Here is a 21911-nt window from a genome sequence, read left to right as displayed (position 1 = left end):
GTTGGTGCCTCTGAGGAAGCTAAATATCTGAGAATCTATTTTGGGACTTTCTAATCTGTTCCACTGATTTGTATATGTATCTTTACATAGATACCACACCATTTTGATGACTGTAGCTAAACCAGGTACATTCGATGAAAGTACTGATATATTCAAGTGTAAACCTATCATCTTACTAAATGCTATCATCTTATCTACTATATGTACCATTTCTCTCCATTCTTGTGTACTTTTCAATTGATTCAATGTTTATTTACTACTTGCAGCTTAAAAGTTACATACTCTTTTACTATTCTTTTAATAATCAGGCTAGAAAACCATGTTGCCTCCTCAGTTTATCAAAATTTACTATTGATTGGTGATTTATCGCTTCCTGGAAACATAAAAACAATACAACACTAATGAAAGGTCCCCTTCCTGGAATGTAGAATATTATCGAAATCGTTGGCCGGGCGCGGTGGCTCAAACCTGTAATCCCAGCACTTTGGGAGGCCGAGACGGGCGGATCACGAGGTCAGGAGATCGAGACCATCCTGGCTAACACGGTGAAACCCCGTCTCTACTAAAATATATAAAAAACTAGCCGGGCGAGGTGGCGGGCGCCTGTAGTCCCAGCTACTCGGGAGGCTGAGGCGGGAGAATGGCGTAAACCCGGGAGGCGGAGCTTGCAGTGAGCTGAGATCCGGCCACTGCACTCCACCCCGGGTGACAGAGTGAGACTCCGCCTCAAAAAAAAAAAAAAAAAAAAAAAAAGAATATTATCGAAATTGTTTTAAGTCTGTATATTTCTTAAATCTCAAAGGACACTGCTACTATTTCATATATCTCTGCTTACTCAGATTTACCCACATATGTACCATCTCACTGTTCTTCATTCCTTCCTTTCCACTCTTTCATTTCCATTACGTTCTTTTTTTTGTTGATGTTTGTTTTTTTTGTTTGTTTTTGTTTTTTCTTTTTGCTTTTGTCTGAGACAGAGTCTTGTTCTGTCACCCAGGCTGGAGCACAGTAGCGCCATCTCGGCTCACTGCAAGCTCCGCCTCCCGGGTTCATGCCATTCTCCTGTCTCAGCCTCCTGAGTAGCTGGGACTACAGGCGCCCGCCACCACACCTGGCTAATTTTTTGTATTTTTAGTAGAGACGGGGGTTTCACCATGTTAACCAGGATGGTCTCGATCTCCTGACCTTGTGATCCACCCGCCTCGGCCTCTCAAAGTGCTGGAATTACAGGTGTGAGCCACCATGCCCGGCCCATTACATTCTTTTAATAACTCCACCAGTGCAGATTTGTTGATGATGTCAGGTAATAGTCAAATTGTGGCTCTTTGTAATGACAATCTGTCTTATTCCTCTACCTGGCTTTAATATTTTCTTTTTAAGAGTTTCAACTATAAAATCCTGCTTATAATTTGTTGGACTTCAATATGTGGCTGTGTACCTTTCATCATTTTGGGAATATGCTCGATCATAATTTCGTCAACATTGCTTTTGCATTCAAGCTCCTCCCCCGAGACTCCCAATGAATCTGTCAGCCTTCTCTACTGTATCCTCTATTTCTTAGTTTCTCTTCATACGTTCCACCCTTTTGGTATTGTATGCTACACTCTGGTATTTTCCTGTGACCCACCTTCCAGTGCACTAATCCTTTCTTCAGTAATGTCTAACTTACTGTTAAATTGATCCACTGAGTTAAATCCATCCAATATTGGTTACTGTATTTTTCAGTTCTAAATTTTCTATTTGATTCTTCTTCATATAAGTTCCCTGCAGAATGTTTCAATTTCTTTTATAACTCCCCAAAGTTTAATTCTAGTAATTCTGTTTGGTAGTTCCAATAACTGGATCTCCTTTGAGTCTAGTACTGTAGCCTTCGTTGGCTCTCATTCATGTTGTCATGTGTCCTTATGCGACTGAGTATCTCTCATTATGTGTCGTACTAGAGTCATTCTTTGGTACACACAGGGGATTGATTCCAGGACCCCCAAGGATACTCCAAATCTATGTATACTCAAGTCCCAAAGTCAGCCCTGCAGGACTCACTTATACAAAAAGTTGGTCCTCTATATATGCAGTTTTACATCTTGTAAATACAGTATTTTCAATCTATGTTTAGTTGAAAAAAAATCCACATATAAGTGGACCCACGCAGTTCAAACCCATGTTGTTCAAAGGTCAATTGTATTTGAAAAACTATCTCATAAAAAATTTAAAGGCTGAAATGATGTTTTCTCCAGAGAGAATTCTGACTTGATATTGGGAGTACCAGGAATCTAGGATCACCTTAGTCAATTTCAGGTATTAATTTTTGGTGCCAATCAGACAAATGCGAAACTGTCACGGGGAGATCTTTCCTTTTCAGTTCGTATTTACTCCTAAGGTATAGTCCGTTAGAGGCTCCCCACCCCCAAAGCTTGGGATATTTATAAGAGCTCTCACTTTCGGCAGGCCCTCATCTCTAAACTTTGTCCTCTAGCCCTATAGAGCCATCAAAAGTTCTGCTCAAGGCTTGACTAGACTGCATCTAATCAAATGGTAATTAAATTAGAATTCAAAATTAAAAACACAGTCCTCCAAAAAAATGTCATAAATTAAAAAACGCATTCCTTTGTTACTCACAGATGAAAGAGGAAGTCATGATGGAAAAAACAAAAATGCATAAAATTGAGCAATGATGGTATGTATCAAAATTTGTGAGAACTTTGTATCATTAACCAGACTTTAGGAAAAAAGGGGAAAGGAACTGGTTTTACTGTAGGAGGTCTTAGCAAATTATGTATCCTACCAAACAAAAGAAAATAGGAAAAGAAATAAGAGCGTCAAGAAGGAATAAAACAAACAAACCCTCCTTATTTGCAGATGAGATGGCTTTCTACATAAAAGCAGCAAGAAGATCTACAAACAAGGTAGAAAACTAGTATCTCAGAAAGGTAACTGCAGATAAGATTAATATAAAAAATAAGAATTCTTATAAATCAGTACTATCCAATGAGAGAATGGAATAGAAAAATAGCTATCATTCACAATCAAAAGCCATAAAGTATTTAGAAATGTGTTTTTAAAAAATATATAAAACTTTTTTTTTTTTTTTTTTTTGAGACGGAGTCTTGCTGTGTCTCCAGGATGGGGTGCAGTGGTGCGATCAAGACTCACTGCAACCTCCGACTCCCTGGTTTAAGGGATTCTCCTGCTTCAGCCTCCCGAGTAGCTGGGATTTCAGGCATGCGCCACCACACCAGACTAATTTTTTTGTATTTTTAGTGGAGATGGGGTTTCACCATGTTGGCCAGGATGGTCTCGATCTCCTGACCTCGTAATCCGCCTGCCTCGGCCTCCCAAAGTGCTGGGATTACAGGCGTGAGCCACCACACCCAGCCAAAACTTTTGAAGCAAGTTATAAAACATTACTGAAGAGTGTAAAAGTGTTTCTGACTAAACACAGAACTGTGACATTTTTATAAAGAAAGTATCATGGGTGGACTGGGCGTGGTGGCTCACACCTGTAATCCCAGCACTTTGGGAGGCTGAGGCGAGCAGATCACTTGAGGCCTGGAGTTCGAGACCAGCCTGGGTAACACAGTGGTCTCTGCAAAAAATAGAAAAAATAAGCTGGGCATGATGGCGCATACCTGTAGTCCCAGGTACTTGGGAAACTGAGGCAGCAGAATTGCTTGAACCCGGGAGACAGAGGTTGCAGTTAGCTAAGATCTCACCACCGCAATCCAGTCTGGGTGACAAAGTGAGACTCTGTCTCAAAAAAAAAAAAAAAAAAAAAAAGTATCACGGGTGGAACAATAGTATAAATAAAATTATCAGTTCTACACATATTAATCTATAATTTTAATAAAAATGCTACCAAATTCACAACAGATCTTCGGGTAGAACATAATAAATTTATGTTAAAATTCAAGACGAATACATAAGAATAGCTAACAAATTCTGGAAAGCAATAACAAGCAGGGAACTTACACTACCAGGTATCAGCATAGATAAATGTCAAAAAATGTAGTGTTTACCCAAAAAAGTACATTATAGAATTACATTCACATGTAACACCATTTATATAAAGTATCAAACAGCAAAATATAATGACCTTTTTTTTGTGAATATATATATGGATGTGGTAAAAGAAATATATGAGACTGATAAGCACTAAACTCAAGATAATAGTTACCTCAGGCAGCAGAGAAGAGGAAAGAAATCAGGGAGAAGTACATTCAACCATACCTACAATATTTTATTAAAAAATTAAAAATCAGAAGCGGAAAGGGAATGTAGAACAGTATTGGAATAGCATTTCTGTAAAAGTCAAAAGCACCTGAAGCAAGTAGAAACAGATGCATATTCAAAGGGTTCATTTATCATTCTCTGTTCTTTTATATTTGTGCTATATTTCATAAAAAAAATTAATTAGGGAGGCAAAAAGAAAAGAAGGACAAAATTGAGGAGGAGTTGGATAAACTGCTCTTTAAGATTCTTTTCTGCTCTAAGTCCCACCCTTTTCTAAATGTTCTGATTTAATGAGAGTCTTAAGTACCTATACTTCTTTCATTTCTAATTAAATTTAGGTATTAACTTTTTAGAACAAGTTATAACATCAATCAGGTAAAGAATAAGAGGCCTCTGTGACAACTTCACTTGCAAGACCAGGTTTCTGGCCATTTTTCTCTGAAATAATCACAATAACTTCAACATATTATATAAATAATAGATTTGTAAGAAATGTTTCAGTCATCTTTTTAAATGCGGTCTCTTCAGTCTTCTCTTTTGCCCTACATGCTGCAGAGGGGAGAGAACCCTCTCCTTCCCCTCTGGAAATTCAATAATTACAATCTATAAAATAAACTGACAATCGATTAGCAGAAGAAGAGGTGTACACACTTATAACATGTATATGTATGGGAGATCCCACAAAGTGTGAGACGCAGAGAAAGGCCAGATGGTTGAACTATGGGAGGGCAAGGGGAGGAACTGTACTATAAACAAAGATCGTCTTATTATGCAGATAAAGTCTCTCAGGTGGCAGCTCTCAGAAGAACAGGTGTAAAGTCTGTCTGGGTGTGGTATCCTGGGCATGGAGACCTGTTGGTGTCCTGGGCATGGAGACCTGTCAGTCTCCTCTTCTGTGACATAAGTAATCTTTTCTGGTTAGTGTAGATTTCAGGGAAGGTATTCCTGACAATCACATTCCTTCTGGAGGAACATCCCTTAGTCAGATGAGAGAACTTCAGAGAAAGCTCCTCTCTGTGCTTCAGAGGGGTGGGAGACGGGAGCGGAATGTCCCAGAGACTGTAGTTTTGAGGCTGCAAAGATGTAGAGAAACTGGAACCCTCATATATTTCTGATGGGATTGCAAAATGGTGTAGCCGCTTTGGAAAAGAGTTTGTTTCTCAACATATTAAATACAGAGTCATGGTTAGGCATGGTGGCTCACACCTGTAATCACAACATTCTGGGAGGCCAAGGCAGGAGAATCGCTTGAGCTAAGGAGTTCAAGACCAGTCTAGACAACGTAGTTAGACTCCATCTCTACAAAAAATTCCTTAAAAAGCTAGCTGGGCGTGGTGGTGCATGCCTGTAGTCCCAGCTACTTGGGAGGCTGAGGTGGGGAGATCACTTGAGCCCAGGAGTTCAGGGCTGCAGTGAGCTAGAACTGTGCCACTGCACTCTAGCCTGGGCAACAGAGCAAGACCCTGTCTCAAATAATATGTATAATAAATATACACAAATAAATAAATAAACACAGTTATCATATGACCCAGTAATTCTTCTCATAGGTATATACCCAAGAGAACTAAAAACATGTTTTTAAACAATAGTCTATACACAAATGTTCATAGCAACATTATACATAATAGCCAAAAAGTAGAAACAACCCAAATGTCCATCAGCTGATGAATGGATAAATAAAATGTGATATACCCATTCAATGGACTATTATCCAGCAACAAGAAGAAATGAAGTACTGATATATGCATGACTCAGATAAATCTGTAAAATATATGAATGGAAACATCCAGTCACAAAGGCCACATCTTGCATGATTCTATTTGTACGAAATGTCTAGAACAGGAAAATCAATAGAAGCAGAAAGCAGATTAGTAGCTGTCAGGGACAAGGAGAGGGAAGGATCGGGAGTGACTGATAATAAATACAGGATTTCTTTCGGAGGTGACGAAAATGTTCTGACATTAGGCAGTGGTGATGGTTGTACAGCTTCGTGAATATACTAAAAACCACTGAATTGTATATTTTTAAGGAGTGAAATTTATGGTACACAAATATCTCCATAAAGCCTTTCTTAAAAAATAGAAGATCAAAATTATGAACTTCTTTTCCTCTATGACTTCCATTTTTTCCATTATAAATACAAAATTTTAAGTGTGACCTCACAACATTAAAAGTGATTATTTTTCCAGGGTATGTGTCATTTCGCCTGATATAGGACCATTGTTCAGTCCTTTGAAATGCTAGTTTTCTTTTGCAAATTTCTGGTAGGCATCTGCTATAGTTTGGTTTGCTTGACCTCCTCCAAATCTCATGTTGGAGGTTGGTTCCCAGTGTTGAAGGTGGGGCCTAATGAGAGATGTATGAGTCATGGAGGCAGATCTCTCATAATTGTCTGGGTGAGTTCTCATATTCCTGAGTTCTCGCTCTGTTGGTTCTCTAAAGAGCAGGTTGTTAAAAAGAGCCTGGCACCTCCCTTCTTTCCTCTCTCTCCCCTCCTCCTCCTCCTCTCTCACCAAATGGTCTCTGCATATATCAGCTCCCCTTTGCCTTCTGCCATAAGTAGAAGCGTCCTGAAACTCTCACCAGAAGTAGAAGCCAGCACCCTGCTTCTTGTATAGCTTGTAGAACCGTGAACCAAGTAAAACTTTTTTATTTATAACATACCCAGCTTTCGGTATTCCTTTCTAGCAGCAAAAACAGACTAAGACAACATAAGTCTATTTTATCAGAGACTAGAATTGCAACCCCTGCTTTGTGTTCTCCCCTTTATTTTGAGGCCTATGTGGTTCTGCAGTTGCACTGGTTCTGCTGCTGGAATACAGCAAATGATGGGGCGACTCTTTATCTAATTTGCCGGTCTGTGTCTTTTAATTGGACGCATTTAGTCGGCATTTACATTTAAGGGTTAATATTGTTGATGTGTGGACTTGAGCCGTGATAGGATATCAGGTGGTTATTTGTCGTTGTAGTTTGATGCAAGTTTTCCCCCTAGCATCGATGTCTTTACATTGTTGGCATGTTTTCGCACAGTGCTGGGTAGCTGGTTGGTTCCGGTTTCCATGTTTAGTGCTTCTTCATGATCTCTGTATAGGCAGGGGTTGGTAGTGACAAAAAGTCTAAGATTGCTTGTCCGCGTAAAGGATTTCCGTATCTCTCCTTCACTGATGAACGTTAGTTTGGGCTGGATATTGAAAATTCTGCAGCTGAAAATTCTTTTCTTTAAGAATGTTGAATATGACGCCGCCACTCTCTTCTGGCACGTAGAGTTCTCTGGCGAGGATCGTGCTGTTTATCTGATGGCTTCCCCTTTGTGGGTAACGACCTTCTCTTGGCTGCCCTTAACCATTTGTTCCTTCCATTCAACTTTGGTGAATGCTGACAATTATGTGTCTTGGAGTTGCTCTTCTCTGAGGAGTATCCTTTGTGGTGTTCTTTGGTATTTCCTGATTTGATGTTGGCCTGCCCTTAGCTAGTTGGGGGAAGCGTGTCCTGATGATATCCTGAAGCGTTGTTTTCCAACTTTGGTTCGCATTTTCCCCGCACTTGTCATGGCCACACCAATCACAACGTAGGATTTGGTCTTTTCACATAATTCTTTTAGGTTCAACATATTTGTTGGCAGGCTTTGTTTCATTTTTTTTTTCCTTTTTTTCTCTGACATTCTCATTCATTTCAATTCATTTGATCTTCAATCATTGTATACTCTTTTTCCAGTGATGAGTCTGGTTTTACTGGACAGCCTTGCTGCAGTTTGTCATGTATTTCGCATGTCATGTTTATATCTCTGTCCAGGTTGCGTTGCATGTCCTTCTGCTGCCGTTGAATCTATTCTTCTTAGTTAAGCCACATCTTCATTCTTTTTTCAAGATTTTTAGTTCTATTGCGCTGACGGTACGTGTGTCCTCGCTTTAGCTCTGAGAGTTTGTTCTGGACTGAAGCCTTCCCTCTCCAACTGCGTCAGTCCAATTCTACCGTCCAGCTTTGATCGTTGCTGGGCGATTGAGTTGCATTCCTTTGAGAGGGGAGATGCGCTCTGATTTTGAAGTTCCAGCTTTTCTGCCCTGCTTTTCCCATCTTCTGTGGTTTTACTTGCCTTTGGTCTTTGAATGCTGGTGATGTACTGATGGCAGTTTTTCGGCGGTGGTGTCCTTTCTGTTTGTGTAGTTTCTTCTAAACGTCAGGACCCTCAGCCTGTACGGTCTGTGTGGGATTGCGTTGAGGTGCACTCCAGACCCTGCACTTTTGCTGCTGAGTATCAGCAGCAGAGAGCTGCAGATGATAGATATTGCTGAACAACGAGTGATGGCTGTCTGATTCTTGCTCTGGAGCTTCGTCTCAGGGTAGTTACCCCTGCCATGTGAGGGAGTGTCAGTCTCCGTCAGGTGGGGTAATCTCCCAGTTGGCTACTCAGGGGCAGGACTCACTTGAGCAGGCTGAGTCTGTCCGTTCTCAGATTCAGGCCTTCCGTGCTGGAGACTCCACTGCTCGCTTCAAGGACTGTCAGACGCTGTCAAAGGACTCCACCCAGAGGTGGAGTCTACAGAGACAGGCAGGCCTCCTTGAGCTGCCCTGCGCTCCACCAGTTCGAGCTTCCCAGAGGCTTTGTTTACCTACTTAAGCCTCAGCAATGGCGGGTGCCCCTCCCCCAGCCTTGCTGCCGCCTTGCAGTTAGATCTCAGACTGCTGTGCTAGCAATGAGGGAGGCTCCATGGGCGTGGGACCCTCCGGGCCAGATGTGGGATATAATCTCCTGGTGTGCCGTTTGCTAAGACCCTTCGTAAAGCGCAGTATTAGGCTGGGAGTTACCCGATTTTCCAGGTGTTGTGTGTCTCAGTTTCCCTTGGCTAGGAAAAGGGATTCCCTTCCCCTTGTGCTTCCCAGGTGAGGCGATGCCTCACCCTGCTTCAGCTCTCGCTGGTCGGGCTGCACCAGCTGACCAGCACCAACTGTCCAGCACTCCCCAGTGAGATGAACCTGGTACCTCAGTTGAAAATGCAGAAATCACCCATCTTCTCTGTCGCTCGCGCTGGGAGCTGGAGGCTGGAGCTGGGAGCTGGAGGCTGGAGCTGTTCCTATTCGGCCATCTTGCTCCTGACCCCCAGGACCTTAATATCTTTAAGGGACTTATTTTGTGGCCACCACCATCCACTCTCTGGCCTCAAAGATTCATATCTGACCCACATGTCAAATATATTTGCCCCATCCCAGCATCCCCCAAAGTCCCAACTCATTACAGAATCAACTCAGGTTCAAAATGTCATCTAAATAAGCATCAGCTCAAACCCCCAAATCTTACCTAAATTAGGTTTGAGTTAGATTATGGGGATGATCTATCCTGAGGCACTTCTAGAAATTTACCACACAAAGCCCTACACACAAATTTTTATAGCAGCCTCATCTATATTGGAAAGAACACAAACAACCTTCAATAATGGATGAACAAACTATGATACATCCATATAATGGAATACTACTCTGCAACAATGCAAGCAACAGCATGGAGAAATCACAAATGTGATCTACTAGTTAAAAGAAGCCAAACTCAAAAGGCTATCTACCACATGATTCCATTTCTATGGCATTCTGGAAAAGGAAAAATAGAGCGACAGAAGGCAGATAAGTGATTCTTAGGCACCAGGGCAGGGAGGACAAACTGACCACAAAAGGGCTAATGGAATTTTTAGGGGATGATAGATGTGTTCAACATCTTGACTGTGGTAGTGGCTATACAACTCCATGTGTTTGTCAAAACTTGCAGAACTGTATAGAAAAGGAGGGAATTTAACTGCATGTAAATCAATAATAAATTTAATTAAAATTGGAAAAAAAATATTTACAATGTTTCACACATTTACTGTAGCCAGTGTTCCATAAACTCATGCTGACCTGGTATCCAAAAAAAAAAAAAAAAAAAAAAAATTACAAGCCTCCCACTTCTTCAGCAGGGGCAGCTGCTGAGCCAGTAGTCACTGGGCACATGGGACCGCCTCCCTGAGTCTCTGCATGATGTGAACCCAGTGGGCCACCCACTGACCTGTCAGTACAGTCCCTGAAGTGAGTCCCAGGATGGGCCTGCCAGGTCGGGCTGGCTGTGCCCTGGCCCTGGTGATGGTGGTCCAGCTGGGGCAGCAGATACTAATGTGCCAGGCAGTGCTGGCAGGTGGAGCCCTGAGTGGACCCTGTGGATCTGATGGACCACATGGAGTACCACTACAGCAAGGCCATGCCACTCATCTTCATGGGCAGTATGGTCTGCAGCTGCACCATGCTGATGCTCACTGGACTGGATGCCCACCTTGAGGTGCACTGCAGCAAGGAAATGCACATCATCCCTTGTGTGCTGGCCATGCACCAGGCCTGGTCCAAGTCAGGCCACAAGAAACTACAGCTGGACACAGCGGGCATGACTGACAAGGTGCTGGACATTGCCATGCAGGCCTTCATCCTGGAGGTGAAGATCTCTAAGCAAAGGGGGCCAGCCCATGTGCTCTGCAACAAGGACCACTTCAGACGCAAGTCCTTGAATCCTTGGCCTACCTGTCGCACCTGTTCTCCAACTCCAAGTTCCTGCTTATGGCTCAGGGCGGCCATGTCTCCATGCACTCCTTGATCACGTGCAAGGTCACTCACTATACAGGCTTCGACCTCAGCAGCTATGGCAACTGCCTGACCAAGTGGAACAAGGTCATAAAGGTGATGTACGCCCAGTGCATGGAGGTGGGCAAGGAAAAGTGCCTGCTCATGTACTACAAGCAGCTGGTGCTGTAGCCTAGGAGCTCCCTCAAACTCATCCTGGACCATCTCGGCATCACCTGGAGCAATGCTGTCCTCCACCATCAAGACCTCACTGGCAAGAGGGGTGGCATCTCCCTGTCTACGATCCAGTGGTCCACAGACGAGGTCATCAAGCCTGTGGAAGTGCTCTCCAAGTGGACTCACCACATCCCTGGGGACATGGTGCCAGACACGGCCCAGATTGTCCCATGCTGGCTCAGCTTAGCCATGACCCCTAGCAAACACCCTCCCCGACCCCCCACTTCCACTATGATATTGCAGTCTGAGCACACTAAGGCACTGGGGATCCTCACATAATAGGCCACACTGAGAGTTGACGATTAAGACAGTATTCCCACCTAGCTAACTCATTCTTCAAGATCCAGGACTGGGCCATCCTCTCCCAAGTTCAACTCTGTGACTGTTTCTTGAAAAGCAAGTTCTAAAAACTTCCACAGAAAACCAAGTTTGTGGCTGCATCAGGTTAGCTATATATGTTGGGTTTTATGAAGCAATCTAATTTTACTCAAAGGTGTCCAATTTTTTTTCCTCTAAATTTCAAATATTTTCTGGTTTTGCTTATACAGAAAATGCCATGAATGAATCTCTCTTATCAGAGAATTCTTCAATGTATGAAATCCTGCTAGAATACCTAAGACATCCTACTAACTCTATGCAATCATAAGTGAATGAACATCTAGAGGTTAAATTTAATTCCGTGACCATAATGCTACTAGTCTATGTCTAATAAGCAAAGTTACTTTCCAACCTTTTCGCAGAGTAAAAAAGTTTAGAATACTTTTTTTTTTTTTTGAGATGGAGTCTCGCTCTGTCATCCGGGCTGGAGTGCAGTGGTGCGATCTTGGCTCACTACAAGCTCTGCCTCCTGGGTTCACGCCATTCTCCTGGCCTCAGCCTCCCAAGTAGCTGGGACTACAGGTGCCCACCACCACACCTGGTTAATTTTTTCTCGTATTTTTAGTAGAGACAGGGTTTCACCATGTAAGCCAGGAAGGTCTTGATCTCCTGACCTTGTGATTCGCCTGCCTCAGCCTTCCAAAGTGCTGGGATTACAGGTGTGAGCCACCGCACCCAGCCAGGAATACTTTTTAAAACCATTTAAATATTTCCTTATTCTTTTCTACACAAAATATGTTCTACCCCACTAATCATTCTTAATTTAATAGGTCACAGAAACCTCATATAAAACCTGTATCAATGATTGGCCACTTTCACTTTGTAATTCTTATAATTTATAAAAATTGTAGGTATAACTACCATCTTTACCACTTTCTTCCCAAATAAATTCTCAGTTATATTAAAATAATAGTATTAATACTCTCATACTTTTCCCTGTCTTCTGCTTCTTACTCCCATCGCAACCCCAATTACCAAGCTGATACTTTTAAAATTTCACAAGGAAATGCAAAATTTACATAAAAGTACCTTCCTGAATATGTAGTTCCCCTAAATAATCTTAGTAGTACTCTTACGAGGTCAAGCAAACTATTTCAAGCCTCAGTAGATGACATGTTTTCCTTACTTTATTAGTTTGAAAAAACTATAGATTTTCTATCTTCTCTGAAAACAACATCATCATCATGATATGGACTATAATTATTCTACAACCACCCACTTTAATAATAAATGCTGTGTTAAAACAACAAATGGAACACCTTACAATGCATTAAGCTCTTCTCTTATTAAACACAAAATTTTAAATCTTACCACAAGCTTTTTATTCTTGATTCACAATCAAATCCTTTTGTCAGTTATTCTCAGCACTTAATGTTATTCATTGCAATAAATCCAATCTTAGATGGCTATAAATGCCTTGCCTGCTTCTCTATGTGTCTTAAGAGAAACCAGAGGATGAGCAGAGATGGAGCTGTCATTAAGACTCTGCACAGTACAATTAGGCTTTGTTATATACTAAAGTTTGCTAGAATATCCTATTTGTAACTTTTCCTCATTTTGTTGAACTCTAATAAAGAGTAGGTGCTCAAATAAATACCTACTGTCATGATGATCATGATAATGAAGATGGTAACACTGGGGGAACACTTATTAGCTACCAGGTACTGTTTCATTTAATTATCATCACTATAATAATAGTAGTGTTTTCTTAAGAAACTAAGGGAGAAAAGTGAAGTATCTTCTCCAAATTAACACAGTCAGGATGTGAATATCGGCAGTTTGGCCTTAGACTCTAGGTTCTTAATCACTGCCTCCAAATGATAAAACAAATTACTTTCAAGAACCAGTATGCCAATGTTTCACAAGATGCTTAGTTGCAAACAACTTAATCTACTCAATTTAGTTTCAACAAAAAATGAAAAGTTACTAAAGGTTTTAGACAGCTTGTGGAACTTACCACAGGACCAGAAAGTCGAGTTCAGAGGCCTTATAACAAATAACAACGTTCCAACCACACCATAGGAGTGCTCCCCTCAAGCCCTACAGCAACTTCCAGGACCCTGTCCAGGGTACTGAGCTGTCTGCCTTGTGGCATTCAACAACTGGTTACCCCCACTGCAACACTTGCCAAAAGAATGGAGCCTGCACAGAAAGCCATTTTCACCTTAAAATCCACCATTCACTACTGAAGTTCAACTTGGCAGATACGAGTTCATCACTCGATAAAGTTAACATGCAACTACTGGCTGCAAATAAATATAAAGTAAAAAATACATAAAGTTTTATTGATGTTTATAATTACAGTCTCAAGTGAGAATATGTTCAAGATCTAAAAGAGAAGGCACAATTGTTTAAAACAAAAGTATGGATTTGGGTTTTGGGTGATTTCTTCATCTTTTTTTTTTTTTCTGGTTTTAATGTTATTTATATAAGAAATAAAAATTCAGGCAGAAGGCCAGGCGCAGTGGCTCATGCCTGTAATCCCAGCACTCTGGGAGGCCGAGGCAGGCAGATCACCAGGTCAGGAGATCGAGACCATCCTGGCTAACACGGTGAAACCTCGTCTCTACTAAAAATACAAATATTAGCTGGGCGTGGTGGCGGGTGTCTGCAGTCCCAGCTACTCGGGAGGCTGAGGCAGGAGAATGGCGTGAACCCGGGAGGCGGAGCTTGCAGTGAGCCGAGATCGCGCCACTGCACTCCAGCCTGGGCCACAGAGCAAGACTCCGTCTCAAAAAAAAAAAAAAAAAAAAAAAATTCAGGCGGAAAAACATACATTTCCCTTGGCACATATACAATATCCTAAAAATGTGACTGAGTTTCATATATGTTCCCAAAATAACACAACCCAACCGAAAAAACACAAAATTCACATCCTGTGAAAGCCCCCAATAGCTGCAAAAGCCCTAAAAACAAATGCAAAATTTTATAGAACCACAGCTTATATTGCATTAGATCATATTTGATTCTCCCGAAATTTGAATGTGCGCCCTGCACATGGCAGTTCCATGCAATCGTGTGTCTCAACACTTAGAAATGGCTGAATTTGATATAAGAAGCTTCAATTCTCTTCTCCCCATCAAAATGGCCTCCCCAGACCAGAGGAAGCCAGAAAGGCTGCCTCCCCTGATACAAACACCAACATGATTCAAGACAGGACCCACTTGGGGAAGTGCTCCCTGCCCCTTACTGGGAGGCCAGGCTCTGCCTGGTTTCTGCTAGAGCTACTTGACCTCACCCTGGGGTCTGCCCATGACTTCCAGACCAGCCCTAACCTCAGGTGGGAAGAATGTGAGTAGCACTGGCCAAATACTCTGGCACCCATGGATAAGTCCCATTTGCTGTTACCCTGGCTCCTCATGTTTCCATAAGTCTATAACCACAGGCCCCTGAGGTGAAATACAGTCTGCTTCCTAGCTTTTCTGTGTATGAAGATCTTGTCTTTAGAAATCTAGCTAGAATTAAAGTTACTCAAGAACTTGCTCAGGCCAGGAACCTGTCCCCAAGGCCAACCTGAGCTGCTGGGCCCTGCTCCCCATGACAGAGGTCCCCCAGCTGCTATGAACACTGCCTCTCTCTACTCCACACTGGCATGCCAATGAGACACCTGCTTGGGTTTCCTTCCTACCACTTCTATGTCAGTTAAAGAGCAGAGAGGGAGGTCTACAGGCAGGTCCAACTGTCCACACCCCTTCCTCAAGCCCCATGAGAAAAACTGGGTCACCACTAGCTTCACTCTATATGTGGCAGTAAAAAATGCCAGAAAACCTATTTTGCATATAAACTTTTACCATTAGGGAACATATATTGAAATCTAGTTTTAAGCGTAAGCACAATGGAAAAGATCAAAAGCAGATGACACCATGATGAAAGAAACACTTTGCTTTGAAAAGTTTTTCTCTTCAAGTTTTCCACACAGAAAATTCTAACCACTTATAGGTAGTCATCATTTCAATGAATTGTGTCAAATGAAACAGGGAAAAGAAAGAACATGCACCATGAGGCTAATTTATGGTCTCACTAAATCCAGCAGACTGAAGGATTTCATTTAGTCTATCATGAATTCTTAGACCAAAGCAATTCTATTAAAAGCCCTTGGCGGGGGGAGGGGGGGCGGGGAACACCTGAATTTGTTGTCAGGTCAAACAACAAAAGCTTTCCCTAAATATTATAATTGTGTCAGATACTGCCCTTCACACAATTCTGAATGTCTAGCACCAAGGAATCTGTCCATCTAAAAGTGAGGCAAACAGAATAAATTTTTTTATTTTTACAAAATGTTTATTCTCTGAAATCCAATGCATTCAAAGGATGTTAACACTTAAAATGTTTATCATTTCCACCAACTGCATTATCTTAGTAAACCAGAATAAGCACTTTTATCATAGATGTAGTCAATGATTAATACATTTTTTTAAAGGACCTAAACTTCCCCCAGATTTCAGCGCAGGTAATTTTATTGTATGTTTCACCTAGTAGGTGATTTTTTAAAAAAATAGTGTGTAGAAATGAATAGTTGTAAACTGAGTAAATGTAGTATACCACGTCACAAAACAACCAAACCAAAAGCAACTGCCATGCTAGTAATAAGTCAAAGAAATAGTAATTCTGGCTTGTACAGACATGTGCAGTATTTTTCAAAGCTCTTAACAGTTCATTGCTAACACGTATCTCCAAAGCTTAACTTAGAGTTGGAAGGTAAATTTCACAGTAATGTAATTTTAACCATTTACATTCACTTTAACATATTACTAAGATGTTTACTCTATGTCACAATGGTGCTTTCCAGTGCTCACAGTTTACAGTTTCAGTTTGTACACATGTGATCTCACATACGGGACAGTTCTTACTATTACAAACTATCCCTTAAAAGAAAAATAAAACCCACCTTACATAGAACTCTGAACATGCGATGACCTAAAGCAGATTAACGCAACACGGCTTTGAATATTTTAGCCATTTTCTAAATAACAGCATGTAAACTTGTGTATTTAGCATATGAGAGCTACAACTTTTTCACTGAGAAATTATGCATTAATTTTCTTCAACCATCTTTCTCAATTTTACTAAAAAATCTCATGACTTGCTGGTTCTGTTTCAGTGAATTCCAGACTGTATTTTTTGGGTGTGGGGGGAGAAAAGGAGGGAAGGAAGGTGATAAATACACTGTAAACAGAAATAAGTCCCCCTCAAAATTAAGCCTTTAAAATAATCATCATCATCATATTTTACTTCTACTCTATTTAACACTTAAGAGTCAGTTACAATGTTTCATCTTTAACACTGACAACAAATAAATTACTGTAGGGTCAGTCTGCCCTACCATCTTGGGATCTAAAATTCTAAATGTGTGAAGAGAAGAGTAAATACTTCAACGTTCAATTTTGAAATTTAGAACAATTTATATGACTTGACTACACTGGTCAAAGCAATGACAAATATGCAATTCAGTAAGTAGTTGGTTATTTTGCTTTTGGGGGTGGGCAATCAAAGAACAGAGAGTAACATATGGAGTAAGAAAAAAAATGTGTTTCCCATTTTAGTGGGGGAATCACAGGGAAGTTTAAACCTCTGAAATACATTTCACCTACGCGCTGACATTCAAGATGAAATTTTCAATTTTTTGAAGAGCCCCCATTCTTTCCTTGAGTATCAAACTGATTAGTAGTCACATCTTCAAGTAAAATCACAGTTTTACAACATGTTGAATGAAATATTAGTCAAGTCAAAAAGACAGACTAAATTTCAAACTAGAAAAAAAGAATCTACTCAAGTTTTACATTCAGTTTTCAAGTCAGGTTACTAACATGACAACAGATTTTGCTTCAGTCGCTCTTGTACACACTCACACCCACAACAGGCTCCCCAGCCACTAATCTGCTTTGCAATATAAGATCATATAGTCCGAGATGGCATTCTCCAAGCCAAACTTTAAATAGATTTTAAAAAGTAATTTCTAATTTGACAGAAATGCTTCTTCAAAAAATATTTTCTCTCACTCCCTCATATCCTATAGTGAAGGATGTATAATGTATTTTTTTTTTCCTCCAAGCTAAAACTGAACCATCAAAATTGATTCCTGGCAGCAAATCTCTGCAAATTGAAACCAAAAACAAAAATAGAAAAAATATACTTTATATGTGTGGATGGATGGATGGATAGATAGATAGACAGATAGATAGACAGATAGAAATCATCCAGCATTTAAAAATAACATTAGAGATGAATTTTGGGATCCTATCACTCACAACTCCAAAATCCATAATGATTTAAGGACATACTTTCTCCTGTTTCCTTTCTGGCTACCCTCTCCCCTCCAAAACTGTTCAGTATAGCCACAGCTCAAGGTGAACGGGAAGAGAAATAAGTTTTTGAAAAGTTTTGTTGTTTTTTACTTTGGTGATCTGGGTGGCACATATTGCTCTTTGCCATTACGTCGTGTCACTCCCTGAGGTATAGCCCTATGACTAAACTGGCGTCTCTGTTCCCTGATTTTTCCATCTGCTCCCCTGGGAATGGTATTGCCTCAGAAGCCAGAATAATCCTTACTAGCCCTTGCTTCTGGCTTCTCATGTGGTTTCTCAAGGGACTTCTCAGGAGGTTCATTGTCTTCGTTTTTGGTGGGAGACACTACATTGGAGCAAAGTTCCCATAGTGGCTACACAAGAACTGAAGATGGCTCTTTAGGGGGCTTCTGGCACACTTCAGCATAACTTAACTTTCGGGGTTCCTGTAGAGCCACAGCTGTAGCTGCATTTATGTTACTATTGCATGGTGAAGCAGTACTTGCCCTCAATGGCTTTGTAGTACTTGGAGGAGAAACTGGTATAGTCGTCTGGTTGGGACAATCCTTCTGAACAGAGGAATCCTCTATTAGATCCTTTTTTTGCTGAGTTGTGCTTAATGCAGTAAGCTCAGCTGCACATGGAGAACTGGTACTCATATTGAGTTGCTGGGCAGAAGTGCATTCTGTCTGCTCATCTGCAGGCACTGGGCAACTAACTCTCAATTCTTCATTATCCTTTTCTTTGTAGATGCCTTTAACAACATCAGACATCCTATTCTCCAAAATGAGTTTACCTGGGATTCTTGATGAACTTCTAGGTAAAGGTGGAAAATTTGAAGCTAGTAAGTCAAACTTCGGTGTTGGAGCCTTTGATTCAACTGTTGAAGGATGAGGTCTTGAGATCCTGTCATCTTGTCGTCGTCTTCAACCTCTGAAAAGAGTTCTGCCCCTACCATAGTCCCCATTCTGTTCCATCTGCAAAGTGGAAGTCTCCTTTTGAAGTTAAGTTTGCTCCTAATCCCCAGTTACTGTAGGGTTATGCTGTTCAGGTGAAAAATTTCTTGAACTAGATCTTCCATTGTCCATCCCCCAACGACACAAAGTCCTCTGTTGAGTGTTCTGAACCACGGGATAACCTAAAATGAGGCTTTGCAAGATATTTTTTGGAATGGTCGACCCATATTCATAGCAGCAGCATTTGTTTTATAAGATCCTGGTGAATTAAAGCCATTCACAAAACTACCATTGGGAAAGGGGGCCAGTGGTGTTTCAAAGTAAGGTGTAGGATTTGGAGACCAAAACTGAGGAACCATGCTATAGACCAAGTACTGTTGGTGAGGATTATATACAGGCTGCCTAAAGACTGGGGAGGCATACTGTGCTTGCGTTTGAATGGGCTGGCTATAGATACTAGAATCCATTCATCAGTGACCATTCTTAGCAAAAAATGTTGGTGGCTTTTATCCTTGCCATAATTGGCTCACCCTGAAATGTTTTAACTTCTTAAGGATTTAAAAGCCTGTTGTGCATCTGTGTCTGACTGGGAAGTGATATACCAGCTGCTACTGTGTGCAAATTCACAGCTTATCACTTTGGAGCAGTTTTCAATTTGAACAAAGCTTTCACTTCTTCTATTGGTGTTGTTTCAGGAATCCCTCTAAGAATCACAATACAACGCTTATGACTTGGTCTCACTTTCTCACCCTTCTCATCAACTTGTACCATGGGAGAAGATCTTAACACTTCAATAATTACACCAGGGTCTGTAGTCAACTTTTTTATTTCTTCCAGGTTAACAACTGTCTAAATTGGGATGAACTGATCACTATCCATTTGAGATATCAAGTAAAGATCCTTTGACAAATTTTCTTGTGAAAAACAGAATTCTAATTGTTTCTTTAATATTCTTTTCGGTCTTCTGTAGAGATTGCTGAATTGTTTTCTCCGGAAACATCATATATTTGGTAACTCAGATCTTCTGGTCCTAAAATCATCCTATCGGTTGATTCTTCAATGCCTGTAGTATTTCTTGTGGTTTCACAAGACGAAGAACACATTACTTCATGTTCTTTACATGTATCTTCTGAGAGCTCTGCGTTAACTTCAGGATGAGCACCCGAGATGGCTGCTGTTTCATGCCAAGAGCTTTCAGTTCCATGAGTTACTGGGGTGGCATCAGCATTCCCAGGAGCAATTTCTTGTCATAGTTTGGCATTAGGACTTAAACCAGTTTCTTTAGATGCTACCTGCTCCACGAAAAGCAACATGTCATCCTCTGTTCGGCCCAACTGTTCCCACCGCTGCAACTCTAACAGGCTCACAGGCCTATGCCCCAACAGAATAAATGTTTTAAATAAGTCTTTGTTCTGAAATATTAAAAGGTGTAATACTTTAACAACTTCATTTGCATTATATATATATATTTTTTTTTTTTTGAGACAAAGTCTTGCTCTGTCACCCAAGCTGGAGCACAGTAGCACGATCTTGGCTCACTGCAACCTCTGCCTCCCAGGTTCAAGCGATTCTCCTGCCTCAGCCTCCTGAATAGCTGGGATTACAGGCATGCGCCACCATGGCCAGCTAATTTTTGTATTTTTAGTAGAGATGGGGTTTCACCATATTGGTCAGACTGGTCTCGAACTCCTGACCTTGTGATCCACCCACCTCGGCCTCCCAAAGTGCTAGGATTATAGGTGTAAGCCATGGCGCCCCGCCTTGCATTATATTCTTGGAACAATACTGGAATGTGCACAAGGCTGATATCACTCTAGGCAGACTAGAAAAAGTAGGCTTATCCCAGCACTTTGGGAGGCCGAGGTGGGTGGATCACCTGAGGTGAGGAGTTCGAGACCAGCCTGACCAACATGGAGAAACTCCGTCTCTACTAAAAATACAAAATTAGCCAGGCATGGTGGCTCATGCTTGTAATCCCAGCTACTTGGGAGGCTGAGACAGGGGAATCGCTTGAATCCAGGAGGCGGAGGTTGCAGTGAGCCAAGATTGCGCCATTGCACTCCAGCCTGGGCAGCAAGAATGCAACTCTGTCTCAAAAAAAAAAAAAGAAAAGAAAAATGTAGGCTTAGAAAAGAATTACCAAAACATACACAGAAGCATCCAGTTCTTAAAGGATAGAGCCTCTACAAACTTAATGTGGCACTTCCAAATCCCTGAGACCCAACTCCCCCAGTTCACCTGTCCACCATGTGTATGATGTGCCTCAGCCTGGTGGTTAAGAGATTAGACATGAATTCCAGATAATGAGAAGAAGGAAGAGGCTACATCATGCTGCTTACGTTTTTCTGCACACACATCCATTTTCCCCCATCAATGCTCTTGCTCTATTCTCCCACTGGTCCAATGTTAGACTGAATTGAAACATTGTGAAGGCAAATGTTCTTCAGAATTGCTTTTAGAATAAAAATATGAAGGCAGATACCTGGGAATTTCCAAAATGACTACATCAAACCTGAACTGCACCAGAATTCTGACAATTACATCATGCCCCAAGAAGAAAACCAAAGGAAAAAACAATGTAGCTTCAAACCAAAATACAAAAGAACTTGAGAAGGACTGTGTTTTTAAAAGACTAAATTTTAAGCATTCACAAATGTAGGTAGACGAATCTTTCGCCGGCTGTTGTGGGGCTCACACTGCTGTTTCAGGGACTCTCAGTAGAATTGTTTTGGGCTAGGAGTTCATGAAACCCTTCAGACTTCTGGATTTAATGAGCCCATAAATAAGTCTCATGTTGAACTGCCATTATTTTTTGGACCACACTTCATTGTGCAGACAAATTTTAATTGACGTATTCTTTTCTTCATTTGCTTTTCCATTAAACTAGTTCTTTTTATTATTATTATTTTTTATTTTTGGAGGGACTGGTTCTTTATTTCAAAAAGACACTGGCCAATATTCAGTATCAAACACAGTTGCACTACTGATTTCTCTTTCTCCCAATCAGCCCTAACGAGACCACATCAAAGGAGGGTACATCTTAAGCCAATAAGCGGCAGGATATACACCTAACAGACCTCCTAGAAACCTTACCGGAAAATGGGGACTGGGTAGGGAAAGAAACTTTAAAAAAAAAACAAAAAGATCTGCAAACTGCCAGTCCATAGACTGCAGAGGCTGTCACAGCCAGATGGGGTGGCCAGGGTGCCACAAACCCAAAGAAGCAAAGTTTCACAGTAATATAAAATTGAAA

At 41.1% G+C, this 21911-nt stretch overlaps 1 protein-coding gene and 2 pseudogenes across 1 annotated transcript in view; 1 reads left to right on the top strand and 2 right to left on the bottom strand.

The window, feature by feature from the left end:
* Positions 1-21911, bottom strand: part of CDIN1 (CDAN1 interacting nuclease 1) — a 112805-nt gene that overhangs the window by 56002 nt on the left and 34892 nt on the right. The gene's annotated exons all lie outside the window — the stretch shown is intronic.
* On the top strand, positions 10318-11240 carry LOC108543703 (protein-tyrosine sulfotransferase 2 pseudogene; annotated as a pseudogene).
* Positions 17810-19971, bottom strand: LOC108543701 (la-related protein 4-like; annotated as a pseudogene).

Source organism: Rhinopithecus bieti, unplaced genomic scaffold, assembly GCF_001698545.2.
Source record: "Rhinopithecus bieti isolate Rb0 unplaced genomic scaffold, ASM169854v2 scaffold_23748, whole genome shotgun sequence".
NCBI classification, from domain to species: domain Eukaryota; kingdom Metazoa; phylum Chordata; class Mammalia; order Primates; family Cercopithecidae; genus Rhinopithecus; species Rhinopithecus bieti.
The sequence above is the reverse complement of the archived record's forward strand: the minus strand, read 5'-3'. Positions and strand labels throughout refer to the sequence as shown.